This window comes from Macaca nemestrina, chromosome 6, assembly GCF_043159975.1.
Source record: "Macaca nemestrina isolate mMacNem1 chromosome 6, mMacNem.hap1, whole genome shotgun sequence".
NCBI lineage: Eukaryota > Metazoa > Chordata > Mammalia > Primates > Cercopithecidae > Macaca > Macaca nemestrina.
This window is the reverse complement of record NC_092130.1, coordinates 165,973,518-165,987,046: the sequence shown is the minus strand read 5'-3', so window position 1 is coordinate 165,987,046 and position 13,529 is coordinate 165,973,518. Positions and strand designations below refer to the sequence as shown.

The 13,529-nt window shown below is 42.5% G+C and overlaps 1 pseudogene; it reads left to right on the top strand.

Annotated features, from left to right (window-relative positions):
• Positions 1–11,472: 11,472 nt before the first annotated feature.
• Positions 11,473–12,743, top strand: LOC105492333 (selenide, water dikinase 2-like; annotated as a pseudogene).
• Positions 12,744–13,529: the final 786 nt, after the last annotated feature.

Genomic DNA, 13,529 nt, shown 5'->3' with positions numbered 1-13,529 from the left:
TTCAGGCTGGTCTTGAACTCCTGAGCTCCAGTGATCCACCCGCCTTGGCTTCCCAAAGTGCTGGGATTGCAGATGTGAGCCACCATGCCCAGCCTTTACTTTCTTAATTGTGTCTTTTTGATGAACTGAAATTCTTACTTTTAATGTAGTATAATTTATCCATCATTTAATTCATGGTTATTGCTGTGTGTCTTCTTAATCTTTTTTTTTTTTTGCCTGTCAAAAGGATAGTCTCCTTTTTCCCCCTAGAATCTCTGTTGTATTTATGCCTACTTTTACAGGTACAATTCTTGTAGTTTATTATGCATAATGTGAAATAGAGATTTAAGAGTTTTCTTTTCATATAGATTCTTATTACTCATGGGCAGTTTATTGAAAAGGCAATTTTTCCCCTCTTTGGACTGATGTATCACCTTTGTCAAAAATCAAGTGACACTCTTTTCTATTCTATAGGCCTATTGGTGTATCAGGGACTTATACCATGACCCTCTTAATTGCTGTAGCTTTATAATGTATCTTGGTATCTGCTCATGTAAATTCTAAAGTTTTTTCTTCTAGATTTTTCCAATCCTGCTGGAATATAGATTTGCTTGGGAATAACTTACTTAGACCTTTATAATATTGAGTTTTTCAATTCATGATCATTGCATAGCTTTCCACTGAATAGATTTTAAAGATTTCTCTTAATAGGCTTTCCACTAAATTAGATTTTAAAGATTTCTCTCAATATATATAACTTTCAGTGTAAAGTTCTTGTGAATCTTTGTCAGGTTTATTACTGGCTGTTTTCTTGCTTTGTTATACTGGCTACAACCTCATTGTTTGAATAAAAGTGATCATAGAGGCATATTTTCTATCTCAGGAAAAGATCTTTTCGTACTTCACCATTAAGTATGATGTTTGCTGTATGGCTTTTCTAGGTACTTTATATCAGGAGAAAGGAAGTTTTCCTCTATTCTAATTTTGCTAAAAGTTTAAATTTTTGTTAACATGAGTAACTACAGCATTTTATCAAGCGCAATTTGTGCATTTGTTAATATGATCATATGACATCTCTTTTTTTCTTATGTGATGAATTACATTTTTTTTTTTGGCTTATAAACAACAGAAATGTATTTCTCACAGTTCTGGAGGCTGAGAAGTTCAAGATCAATGTGCTGGCAGATTTGGTGTCTGGTGAGGGCTTTGCCTCCTGGTTTGTAGATGCGGTTTTTGTAGATGCCTGTCTTTTCCCTGTATACTCACGTGGTTGCAGGGGCATGGGAGCTGTCTAGGGCCTCTTTCATAAGAGTGTGCTGACAGATTTTAAAATATTAAACCAATCTTGAATTTCATTTCTGGAATCAAGCCAACTTGGTTGTGATATATTGTTATTTTTACATACTGTTGGATTTGATATGTGAATGTTTGATGAGACTTAAGCATCTGTCAATACCCTACAGTCAAAGAAACACATTTGAAGTTGAACAAGTGGGTTTGTTGCTCATTGCAAAGAATGAGACTGAACACAACAGGAACCACGGGGGTATCTCAGTCAGAGAGAATTAGGAAGGATTTAGTATAGGATTTGCTCCCATCATGCTGTCAGGAAACAGGGACAATTCTATAGTTGAGTGTCTTAATAAATTTTATCTATGATGCTGGAAGAATGTATCGAGGCTAAAGGTATAGTCAGCAAAGAGGCAATAGTCCCTTAAAATAGTCAGGATGAGAGGATGTCCAGGCATTTCTATGGTTTGAACAATGGTCTTGATTTTGTCTGTGTTAAGACATGATTATGAATGGTCTTAGTCTGTCTTGATCCTTTATGGTTACAGAGTACCCTGACCTGCTGTTGGTGTTCTATGAAATGGTTTATGTTGAACAGGAAGACACCAAGGCCTACCTGTGGGAGCCAGGCCAGCTCTTCGCAGCTTCGAGGCCTGGCTGATAGTGCCAGCCGGCTTCCTGGTGTCAAGGACTGCTTTTCTCTTTCTTGTATCGATGTTATTTATTTTTTATTTATTTAATTTTTTAAGATGTAGTTTCACTCTTGTTGCCCAGGCTGGAGTGCAGTGGCACAATCTCGGCTCACTGCAACCTCCTCCTCCTGGGTTCAAGCAATTCTCCTGCCTCAGCCTCCTGAGTAGCTGGGATTACAGGCATGTGCCACTATACCCGGCTAATTTTGTATTTTTAGTAGAGATGGAGTTTCTCCATGTTAGTCAGGCTGGTCTCGAACTCCCAACCTCAGGTGACCCACCCGCCGGGCCTCCCAAAGTGCTGGGATTACAGGTGTGAGCCACCACACCTGGCCTCTCTTTCTTGCATCTATGTTTATGAGAGAGATTGGTGGGCAATATTTCTTTATTTATACTGTTCTTTTCAGATTTTGATACTAGATTCATGCTGACCTTATACAATGAGTTAGAAAATGTGGCTTCCTTTTCTGTCCTGTAGGAAAGTTTGTATAGCATCAGTATCAGTTATGATTTAAACCAGGGCTCTGCAGCCAGTACCGGTCCATGGCCTGTTAGGAGCAGGGCTACACAGCAGGGGGTAAATGGCAGGTGAGTGAGCTTTACCGCCTGAGCTCGGCCTCCTGTCAGAGCAGCAGTGGCATTAAATTCTTAAAGGAGCCTAAACTGCTACTGTGAACTGGGTATGTGAAGGATCTAGGTTGGGCACTCCTTATGAGAATCTAAAGCCTGATGATCTGACGTGGAACAGTCTTATCCCGAAACCATCCCACACACCTGTCAGTGGAAAAATTGTCTTCCATGGAACCAGTCCCTGATTGGGCACTGGTTGGGCACCACTGCTTTCAGTGGGAGAAAATCCTCCTGGTGAAGTTGTCTGAGCCTTGACAAAGACTCTCTCCTTGATCGGACTTTACCTCCTCTGAATCCTGAAAACCTTGGTGTGCTTTTTGTGTAGAATCCCTTTTGACTAGGGCTTGACCTCGGTCCCTGTCCTTGTTTGGCCTGCATAGTCCAGTCGCAGCAAGAATCATGCTAATTCCGTTCAGAGAGAATCCCCCACCCTTAATATCTGATCCCCCTTAGTATCAGATCAAATTGCTCATCTCCTGCCCTCAATATCTAATCACCCTGGCCTGCCTTCAACCAGAATCCTGCCACGTTCTTGCAGCAGGAACCCCTGCCCTCCACGCCGATGTCTCCCTGAGGAATTCTCCATATACTGACCTTTCATGGTGCTCACTTCTGTTCCTTTTATGTCTTTTTTTTTTCTTTTTTTTTGCCTCTTTTGGACTAATTAACTATTTTTAAGATGATTATTTCATTTTCCCCTCTAATATTTTTTTAAAAAATAAAGCTATCTCTCTGCTATTCTTTTGTAAGTTATCCTAGAGATTAAAACAATTACTTTTGATTTATTCCAGTTTAATATAAATGAGTTCTTTACTGCCTCTCAAAGGATTTTAACACCACGTGTCCCGTTCTTTTTTGTTATTTTTTGTCATGTTGTTTAATCTTCTACATATTTAAATATCCATATTACTACTGTTTTGTACAATTAATACTCATTTAGATTTAAGTACATTTACATTACTCATTATTTCTGTAGGTATTTTGTGTTGCAGTCTTCTGTCTGACTCATTGGAGAAAACCTTTGCTGCGTGTTGGATCCATTGTTGGTGTCCTCCCTCCCTTTGGTATCTTAGCCTTTCAAGGGCACTTCTGCGGCTTCAGATCCCAATTTGTCCTCCCAGTCCTGTAAAATTGCTTGAAGCTCTTCTGGCTTCTCTGCCTCTTAGCATCTGCTCCCCCGCCCAGTTTCTTAGTCCCTAGCCCTGTACCAAGAATTGACCAAGAATTGCCCCAAAGGTGAAACTGGAATGTGGAGAGCTGGGCTTACCTCTGGAAGCTTCCTGTCTTTTGTGGATCTTGTGCCCAAATTCTGTCTGGTTGTCTTGGTGGTTCCTCCATGCCTTTAAACAGTTTGTTTTTTTATTTATTTATTTTTTATTTTTTGAGATGCAGTCTCACTCTGTCACCCAAGCTGGAGTGTAGTGGTGCAATCTTAGCTCACTGCAACCTCTGCCTCCCAGGTTCAAGCTATTCTCCTGCCTCAGCCTCCCAAGTAGCTGGGATTACAGGCATGTGCCACCACGCCCAGCTAATTTTTATATTTTTAGTAGAGACGGCGTTTCACTATGTTGGTCAGGCTGGTCTCAAACTCCTGACCTCAGGTGATCCACCCACCTTGGCCTCCCAAAGTGCTGGGACTACAGGCGTGAGCCACCGTGCCTGGCCTGAATGGTTTTTAAAAATATAATTCATCTGTTCTTTCGGTTTTTCTTTAGTTTTCTTTAAACTACTCTATCATAGCCAGAACAAAAAGTCCTGTAATTATATTTTTTGTACTTATATTCTCTGGTATGTGAGAAGCCTTTGATTGTTTAAGAAACCAATTAGCATATGTTGCTTAAGGAGTCTATGGAGAGAAGTAACGGGGAGATTGCCTTGTCCCAGTGAACCCACTGCCAACTCCAGGCCTTCTTTCTCCCGAGTCCCCTTATGGTATGGAGAGAGCATCTCCCTCATCTCTCACGTCTGCTGTGGCTCGAGTTTCACGAATCATGCAGGGTGACTGCCTGAGTGTGTTGTTTCTGAACTTGCGAGGGCCCTCCAGCCTTAAAATATCTTCACATCCTCCCCACCCCAGCTGGCCACAGATGCCAGCAATCTCTTTGAGAAGGAGCAGTCTCTGCAGTGTGAGGGGACTCAGGAGAAAGAGGGCCTGGGGTTGGCAACGAGTTCACTGGAACAAGGCAACCTCCCCATTGCTTCCTTAGCAGAGCTTTAAACTTTCCAGAACTCTGAGAGCCCAGGGCAACACACAGACTTTGGTGAATGACAGAGAGGAGATTCTTCCATAAGACCAGGAATGGGAAGCCAAGCAGGCATGTTATGACAGAGGAAAAGAGGCAGAAAAGAGAAAAACAGTCTGCCAACATTATGATCGTGCCTCAGCAGTGTCCTGGGGACAGAGGCAGGTGATCCTCCCATTGTCACAATAACCAGGGGGACCAGGTGGCTTTGACATCCTATATCTCCTATGTGGAGCCACAGTCCCACAGTCAATAGGAAACTGAGAAGGGATTGCCAATACATTCTCTGATTACCTTTATTCCTCTGCCACTGCCTCCCCAAGCTGCAGGAGTGAACCCCATTTCATCCTCCTCTGATCTTTAGGGTTTTCTCTTACTAATCAGTTGTCAGGAGCATAGCCCTTTTGACAAAGCGACTGTTGCTGAAGCGTGGTGTGCTTTTCGCGTACTGTAAATTCTTCCCTCATCTGTTGCCTGTGTATGGTGTTCTATAAATACATTAATTGGTACCACTTTTAATTTAACTGTCACTGCTGTCTCTTTTCCTGACAAGCATATATTAAACTCTCTTATGATGGAACAAAATAAAACCACCCAGTTACAGGGGGCTATTTTGGCTAAAGCGGAATGTAACAGGAAGAAAAGTTGTAGTTATGGTGGGGAAAGACTCATCAGTGATAGTTTGTGTAAAAAATTTAGAGTAAAAATTCCTTCTTAGATGTGGGGGGACATCCTCCAGGAAACTACTGAAATAAGGAAGGTAAGGTGGAATTATCAGAACAGCTGCAATTTAGGAAATGGGCTGAAACCAATTTCAACTTCATTTTAGCATTCATCAAGTCGTACTTATTTTAGATGACTTTGGTTTTGGAGGAGTTTCAGAAACCATATTCCTTATATGTTCCTTTCTGCCTTGAAAGGCTGCAGCCAATTCACAACAATGGAAACCCAACTGGTGCAAATGTTCATTTCAAATGTCTTTTACACTAGATAGAAACTGGAACGAACTAGTCTTACAATAGAGTATATTTTTACTAACTCCCATCTAGATGGCATCTAAGGATATAGTAGCAAATAATCTTAAATGTCTGCTACTCTGTGTTCTAAAGTTTATAAAACCAATGTTTTGAGATTTGGCAACTGACTAAAATTTAGGGTGTAATGAGGCCCTTTATTTCTAGATAAATTTAGGTTGATTTCATCCAAGCCCAGTAGACTGGAGTATCAGTCAAGATTCTGCCAGAGAAACAGAATCAGTGATTGTGGGGTCTGGCAAGTCTGATATCCCTAAAGCAGGCTGTCAGGAAAAGCCATCTGGAATCTGTCAGGCCAGACCTGATGCTGCTGTCTACAGGCAGAATTTTCCTTCCTCTGGGAAACCTCAGTTTTGCTCTGAAGGCCCTCATCGGATTGGATGAGGCTCAACCAGATTATTGAAGATAATCTCCTTTCTTTAACATCAACTGACTGTAGATGCTAACCACATCCACAAAATACCTTGGCAGCAATACCTAGGCTAGTGTTTGATCAAGTACTGGATACTGTAGCCTTGCCATGTTGACCCATGAGACTAACCATTACCACTGGTGGTGAAAACCCCCCTTCGGTTTGAACAGAATTATCTGGAAGTGTTGCTCAGTGTATCCACTGTAAATGGCATCAGTTCTGAAGGCCTGGACTGCATGTGCTGGCCTCCAATTCCTAAATGGAGTCCTTCTTATGGAGTGAGAGAAAGCCCAGGTCAGGCAGTCCTTGTTCTCTTCATTCTGAATACTTTGACAGGGGCATGAGCTCAGGGTGCTAGACTCTAGGGCGGAACTTTCCTATTTTTCATGAAGGCTGCACAGAATGAATATCTGCATCAATCAACCACTTCATTCTTTGCCTTTGCTCTTGAGAATGTCATGTGGGGAATGGCCTTCGCGAATTTGCAGTCTATGTTCAGTTCTAAAGAATGCTTATTTTAAAAATACATCAAAATGAATACAATTTCTGTAAGTATGGATTCTTTACTTACAGGTGTGTTTCCTTACAGAACAAAGAGAATGTGAAAAAAGGAATGGTCATAAATCTGTAAAATGTGCGTTTGGCCAACCAATATTTATTTTATTTATTATTAATTATTTTAGAGAGGGGGGTCTCACACTGTCACCCAGGCTGGAGTGCAGTGGCATGATGATAACTCACTGCAAACTCCTGGGCTAAAGTGATCCTCTTGCCTTAGCCTCCCAAATAGCTAGGACTGCAGGTGTGTGCCACCACTCCTAGATAATTTATTGTTGTTTTTTTGTAGAGATGGGGTCTCACTATGTTTCCTAAGCTGGTCTTGAACTCTTGGCCTCAAGCGATCCTCCCACCCTGGCTTCCCAAAGTGCTGGAATCACAGGCATGAGCCACTGTGTCTGGCCCCGATATTTATTTTATAGAAAATTCCCTTGTTGCTTCGTATTTTTTTATAGCTGGAATAATAAATATGACTCAATGTAACTTCTTTAGTTTGTTTAGTTATTTTATAAGTATACATTAGAATGTACAAAATGAATGCATGAGAATGAGTGTAATACACAGTCAATAAGGAAGAAAATAAATTTGAATTTAAGCTTAGATACTATTCCTTGGTCACTTTTGACTCAGCAAAAGTGAAGTATGAAGGAAAAACATTTTTATTTAATGTATTTGTTAAATATAGTTGGGGTTAGAGAAATTCTTCTTCTTCCACCAAAAGCCACTTTGAACTTCTCTTCTGGTGTGTAAGCTCCATTTTATCAAATGTAACTTTAAAATACAAGTTCTGTTGTTATGAATACATTCAGCACCCATGAAGATGCTTTGTTATTCCCTATGATAGATATTCCTTGTAAAACCTTTGGCTTGTTTTTATGTCTCCAAACTCTATCCTTGTACATGAAGAGGAAAGGGAAAAGGAAAGTTGAAATAGTTTGATCTTTATTTTCACAATAAAATTATCTTGGGTCTAAGAAGCACAAAGCAACTTTGCAATATTATTGCCTGAATAAAAAGCAACATTGTCCATATTTTGTGCAAATGAGAAGTGAGTCCAGGCATTCATAGTGCATATCCAGTGAGTTGACCAGAGCAGGACCCATAAGGAATTTGCCTGGGAGCAGCGAGGGCGTCATGCTGGCCAACCACGGCAACCTTTAAACCTGTGGTGGTAAAACTCAGGGTTTGGGATCTGCTGCATGGAAAGGAAAATTTTAAACTAGCCTCTTTCATCTTGATTGAGGGTGGAAACATAAATAGGAGTGTTTTTGCTTGAACCTCTTGAAACCAGTTTCTTGGAAAGTAATACTTAAGTGTTTTCTTAAAATTTCATTTGCAATTGAAAATGCAAACTGTAGGACTCATTAGTTTGTCCATGGGTGGTCTTCAGAGGCTGGACCAAGGCTGGGTGTTTGGGTGTTGGCCTGTGTGAGCTGACTGAGGTATGGGAAGGCCTAGACACATTGTTTTTGGGGAAACTTAAAAATAAATAAGTCCCATGATTTGTCTGCTTTCACCTCCCTTCAGCCCTAGAACATTTGGCTCTGGTGTTAGTCTGTTTTGCATTGTTATACAGGAATATCTGAGGCTAGGTAATTGATAAAGAAAAGAGTTTTATTTTGGTTCACGGTTCACAGGCTTTATAAGAAGCCTAATGCTTCTGGCGAGGGCCTTAGGAAGCTTACAATCATGGTAGAAGGTGAAGGGGGAGCAGGCGTGTCACATGATGAGAGAACAAGAGAGATGCCAGGCTCTTTTAAACAACCAGCTCTTGCATGAACTAACAGAGTGAGAAATTACTTATTACCACGGGGAGGGCACCAAGCCATTTATGAGAGATCCACCCCTATGACCCAAACACCTCCTACCAGGCTCCATCTCCAACTTTGGGACTCACATTTCAATATGAGATTTGGAGGGGACAAACAGTCAAATCCTATTAGCTGCACAGTGTCCCAGTGAGGCCACACTGGACAGATTCACAAGCTGGAGAAGCCCCTGCTCAGCAAGGATGGGCTTACCCTCACCTCTGAACACTACACAATTAGCATTTTGCTGATATACCCAGCCAATGTGGCTTTATTTATGGGTGAAAAACTGCCAATCACTGGGGATTAGGTGGAGAAGTCTCATTTCTATTGTCAACCTCATTTCTTCTTTTTCCTTTTTTTTTTTTTGAGACAGAGTCTCACTCTGTCGCCCAGGCTGGAGTGCAGTGGAATGATCTCTGCTCACTGCAACTTCCGCCTCCCGAGTTAAAACATTTCTCTTGCCTCAGCCTCCCGAGTAGCTGGGGTTACAGGCACACACCACCAAACCTGGTTAATTTTTGTATTTTAGTAGAGACAGTTTCACCATGTTGCCCAGGCTGGTCTCGAACTCCTGATCTCGTGAGCCACCTGCCTCGGCCTCCCAAAGTGCTGGGATTATAAGCATGAACCACTGTGCCCAGCCCTCATTTCTATTATCAAATTGGAATCAACCTTTTTGATTATGAAAGATTCATTTTACATTGTGATTTAGAACACAACTGCAGTCACGTGTGTGCAAACATGCTTGCACGTCTAAAGTTTCACAGACCAGTTTTCTCCTGCTTACCTGTGATTTGCTCTGGTATTTCTTATCCTATCCTATTCAATCCATCCCATCCTACCCTATCCTATGCATCCCCTCCTATCCAATCCATTTTCTCCTTCTCTCCTCTCCTCTTCTTCCCTCCCTTCTCTCCCCTGCCCTCCTCATTCTATCCTATCCCATCTTATTCATCCCATCCCATCCCGCCCTATCCTATTCTATCTGTATCCAAAGTGCTAGTCATGACTCACTACATTTATATTACGACACTATACTATCTGATGGATCTACTTCCAGAAAGTAAAACCAGCAATGGTGCAGCTTCATGAGCACTGGCAGAAAAAGACAGTCTGTATGAAACAATCTGCCGCCCGCAGATACACTGATTACTGACAATGTGCCCAGCCCTTTTCCTCCCAAGTGAGAAGGATAAAGAGAAGAGGTAAAGTACACTCCTTCTGTATGATACATATATACACAGGTGTGTGTTTGTGTGTGTGTGTATACTTACCATAAATAGTCCCCAAACTTGACTTTCCTTTCCCTGAGGTGGGATAGGAAAGAAGAAATCAGTATCAGTTGAATTTGCACAGTGCATGGATTGGTGCTGGGGATACACTGTTTTTTCAATTCTCACATTTCATTAAAGCTGGTAGTAAACAAAAGTTACTATCAGAGAAGACCTTGAGTAAACTAATTGGTGATCTGAATTAATGTCTTGATATAGCATTAATTTTCTTTCCCTGTCAATTCTGGGAGACATTCTAAAAGCCCTTAGAATGGAAATTAATTGCCTAGTTTTTCCTGTGATGTTAATAGTACTCCCTTGGGCCTTCAAAAGCAACTTTCAAAGGAGAATGGGATTTGTTGCGTAGTTCTGTTTATTTTTGTTTTTCCAGAGTTTGGACTTCTTTATTAAAGGCTGTCAACCTAAGGCTTTGACCACAAAGATTTAGCACCATGTTTTTAAGAAAAAGAAAATCAAAATTGGGGTTAATGAAAGTTAAAAATCTTTGAGACTCCTTGTAGGTCTCTTGTACAGACACTTGTTTTGCAACTGTCTCTTGCCTGGGTGCGCCAGGTCTTTGCGGACCAGCTCCACCAGAGGAAAAACAAAATAAACATTACCAATGGTGGCTGTCATAACCGGCAACCTCTTTTTTTTTTTTTTCCTACCAGACAAACTTCTTTTTTTTTTCTCCATTAAAATTTTGTCTGTGTTTGACATTTGAATCACCCTAGAATGTGGAATATTGTTTTTGCTGAAGCTGCTGGATAAATGTCTCCTACCTACCTTGTCTGGAAAAAGCCCCAGACATCCCCCTCTCATGTGCCCTTGGCCTGGGGGCACTGCCCTTCCTGGCATCCCTGGCTCAGGCATTGGAGCCCACATAGTCACCAGCATGAATTTCAATCCCTATTCTCCGGCACCTGAATAGATAGGAGTTTAGCACATGCTCCAAATAACCCTGGGACCCAGGCTAGGTGAACTGTTAACCTGCAATGGGCCTGCCTAGCCTTCAAAGGTCAGATGACATGAAATGCTCCTCAGTGTTTTAAGATATTAGTCACACAGTAAACAAAAATACAGAGATTCTTGGAGGAGGCAGTGGTTGAAATATTAGAAGCAGACATGTCAGAACAGGAATATCCTGTCATCCTTGCTTTGCCTCATAAACAGACGGGTACAGAGGCTGGGACATAATTCCTAGGCTGCTCTTATGACTTTATATCTCAAAATACTCAACATCGATTTCTGGGTTTCCCAAAAGTTGGCTCCAACACGTATCTCCTCTTTTCTGTAGATCCAGTCTCTTCAAATACTGGCTGTTTGTGCCATGCAAGCATGCTAAAAACCTCTCCCATTTTGGAGGAAGGCCAGGGAGGGGTGGTGTGGGCGAGTAGGGTGTCCAGAATGGTGCCCGGGAGAATCTCTGTGGGAGATATTTGACTGTTACTTCTTATTAACTTGAGTGGAAACCAAAAGGGCCCTCTCCTCTTCTCCCCTTTCCTCAGGCCTTTCCAGCAGGCGCGATGGCGGAAGCCCAGTGACGGTGGCCATGGCGGCGGCGGAAGTCTCCTCGGGTCCGGCGGCTTTGTCTCTGGGCTGGGCCTTCTCGAGTTACTGGCCCTTTCAGCCCCAGTTGTGGGGTCTCAGCCTGGGCTGGCGACTGACGGGCTTCTCCGGCAGGAAAGGCTGAGGCTGCAAGGTCTCGCAGGAGGCATTGCCCAAACTCCTGGCCAGACTGACACGGCCCACACCCAGCCGGGCCGAGGCTGCCCAGGAAGCACCCCTGCCAGAGGGGGCGGACCCTGGCCCAGCCCTTCCAGTCCTGGGCATTGGGATAGACCCTTGCGTCATCTTGCTGAGGCATGGGGGCCTGTCACTGGTGCAGACCATGGACTTCTTTTACCCCTTGGTGGAGGATCCCTACATGATGGGGTGCATAGCTTGTGCCAGCGTGCTGAGTGACCTCTAGGCCATGGGCATTACTAAGTGTGATAACATGTTGACGTTACTCAGCCTTAGCCAGAGTATGAGTGAGGAGGAACACGAAAAGATAATGCCACTCATGATCAAAGGCTTTCGGGACGCTACCGAGGAGGGAGGAACTGCAGTGACAGGTGGACAAATGGTGGTCAGCTCTTGGCTTATCATCGGTGGAGTTGCCACTGTGGTATATCGGCCAAGTGCATTCATAATGCCTAATAATGCTGCTGTTGGGGATGTGCTGGTGTTAACCAAACCCTTAGGAACCCAAGTTGCTGTCAATGCCCACCAATAGCTGGATAATACTGAAAGATGGAATCAGGTGTGATCCTCAGAGAAGTAGTAGAGCTGGCCTATCAGGAAGCCACGCTCAGTATGGCTACCATTAACTGAACTGCTGCTGGATTAATGCACAAATTTAATGCCCATGTGGCCACAGATATCACAGGCTTTGGCATTCTAGGACACTCTCAGAACCTCGTGAAGCAACAAAGAAATGATGTGTCCTTTGTCATTTGTAATCTGCCAGTCATTGCCAAGATGGCTGCCATCAGCAAGGCCAGTGGGCAGTTTGGGCTTCTTCAAGGAACCTCAGCTGAAACCTCAGGAGGATTACTGATTTGTCTTCCAAGAGAACAGGTGGCTCACTTTTGTTCTGAAAAAAGATCTTCCAAGACCAGAGAGGGTCACCAAGCATGGATTGTTAGCATTGTGGAAAAGGGAAACCAGACAGCTCGGATCATTGAAAAGCCTTGAGTTATTGAGGTCCTACCTTGCGGGGCCACTGCTGCTGTTCTTGGTCCTGCACATTCCAATGCATCCTCAGAGCCTAGCTCATGAAATGACATGGCACAAGTTGTTTAGAGCTTAGGGCCTTTGTAAACAATCATGGACAATTCTCAGGAGCTGATTTAAGAAATTCCCAAAGAAGGCTACCTACATAGTGGTTGCAGCTGCCCTTTCTAGGTGATCTGAATTAGCCCATCAAAAGTTGCCTGTGTGTGCATTCCAAGGCCGGAAGTATTATTTTGAACTTTGTGGAGATATCTGTTCATCTCCTGGGTAGAAGAGGAGCAGAAAAACTTGTTTCCTCTTTCCAAAGTAAGATGAGGCTACTCCAGTTTGAGGGATGTTTTTTTGCATTAGGTTGATTAATTTCTGCACAGGGAGTGAGATTATTTATTAAAATTGCATACACACAAAAGTAAATTGCACAATGAAAAAAATTTAGATCTGAAGCAAATGAGTTTGGACCAATACCATTGATAAATCTAAGTTGTTATGGGAGATCTTATAATGCAATGTCAAATTCTTTATTAGATTTTTCTGAAGTACTGGCTCTTTCCTGCTCTGGACAAGAATTGAGCAGCTTGTTTAAAGACTGGGAAAGGAGGACCTGCAATCATCTGACTTGGTCTCTGTTAATGATGTCTCTCCCTCTAAACCCCATTAAGGACTGGAAGAGGCAGAAAGAGCCCTAGAGCCCAGGTCTTGGTGGTCATTAAGATGTTAAATCTTGTGCTGAACATTTCTGGTGATTTAATCAATAAAGAGTAATTTCTAGCTAAAAAACCAAAATGTCTTCCATTTTAGAACACAAAATCCTCCTTTGACTATCCTCCTTTT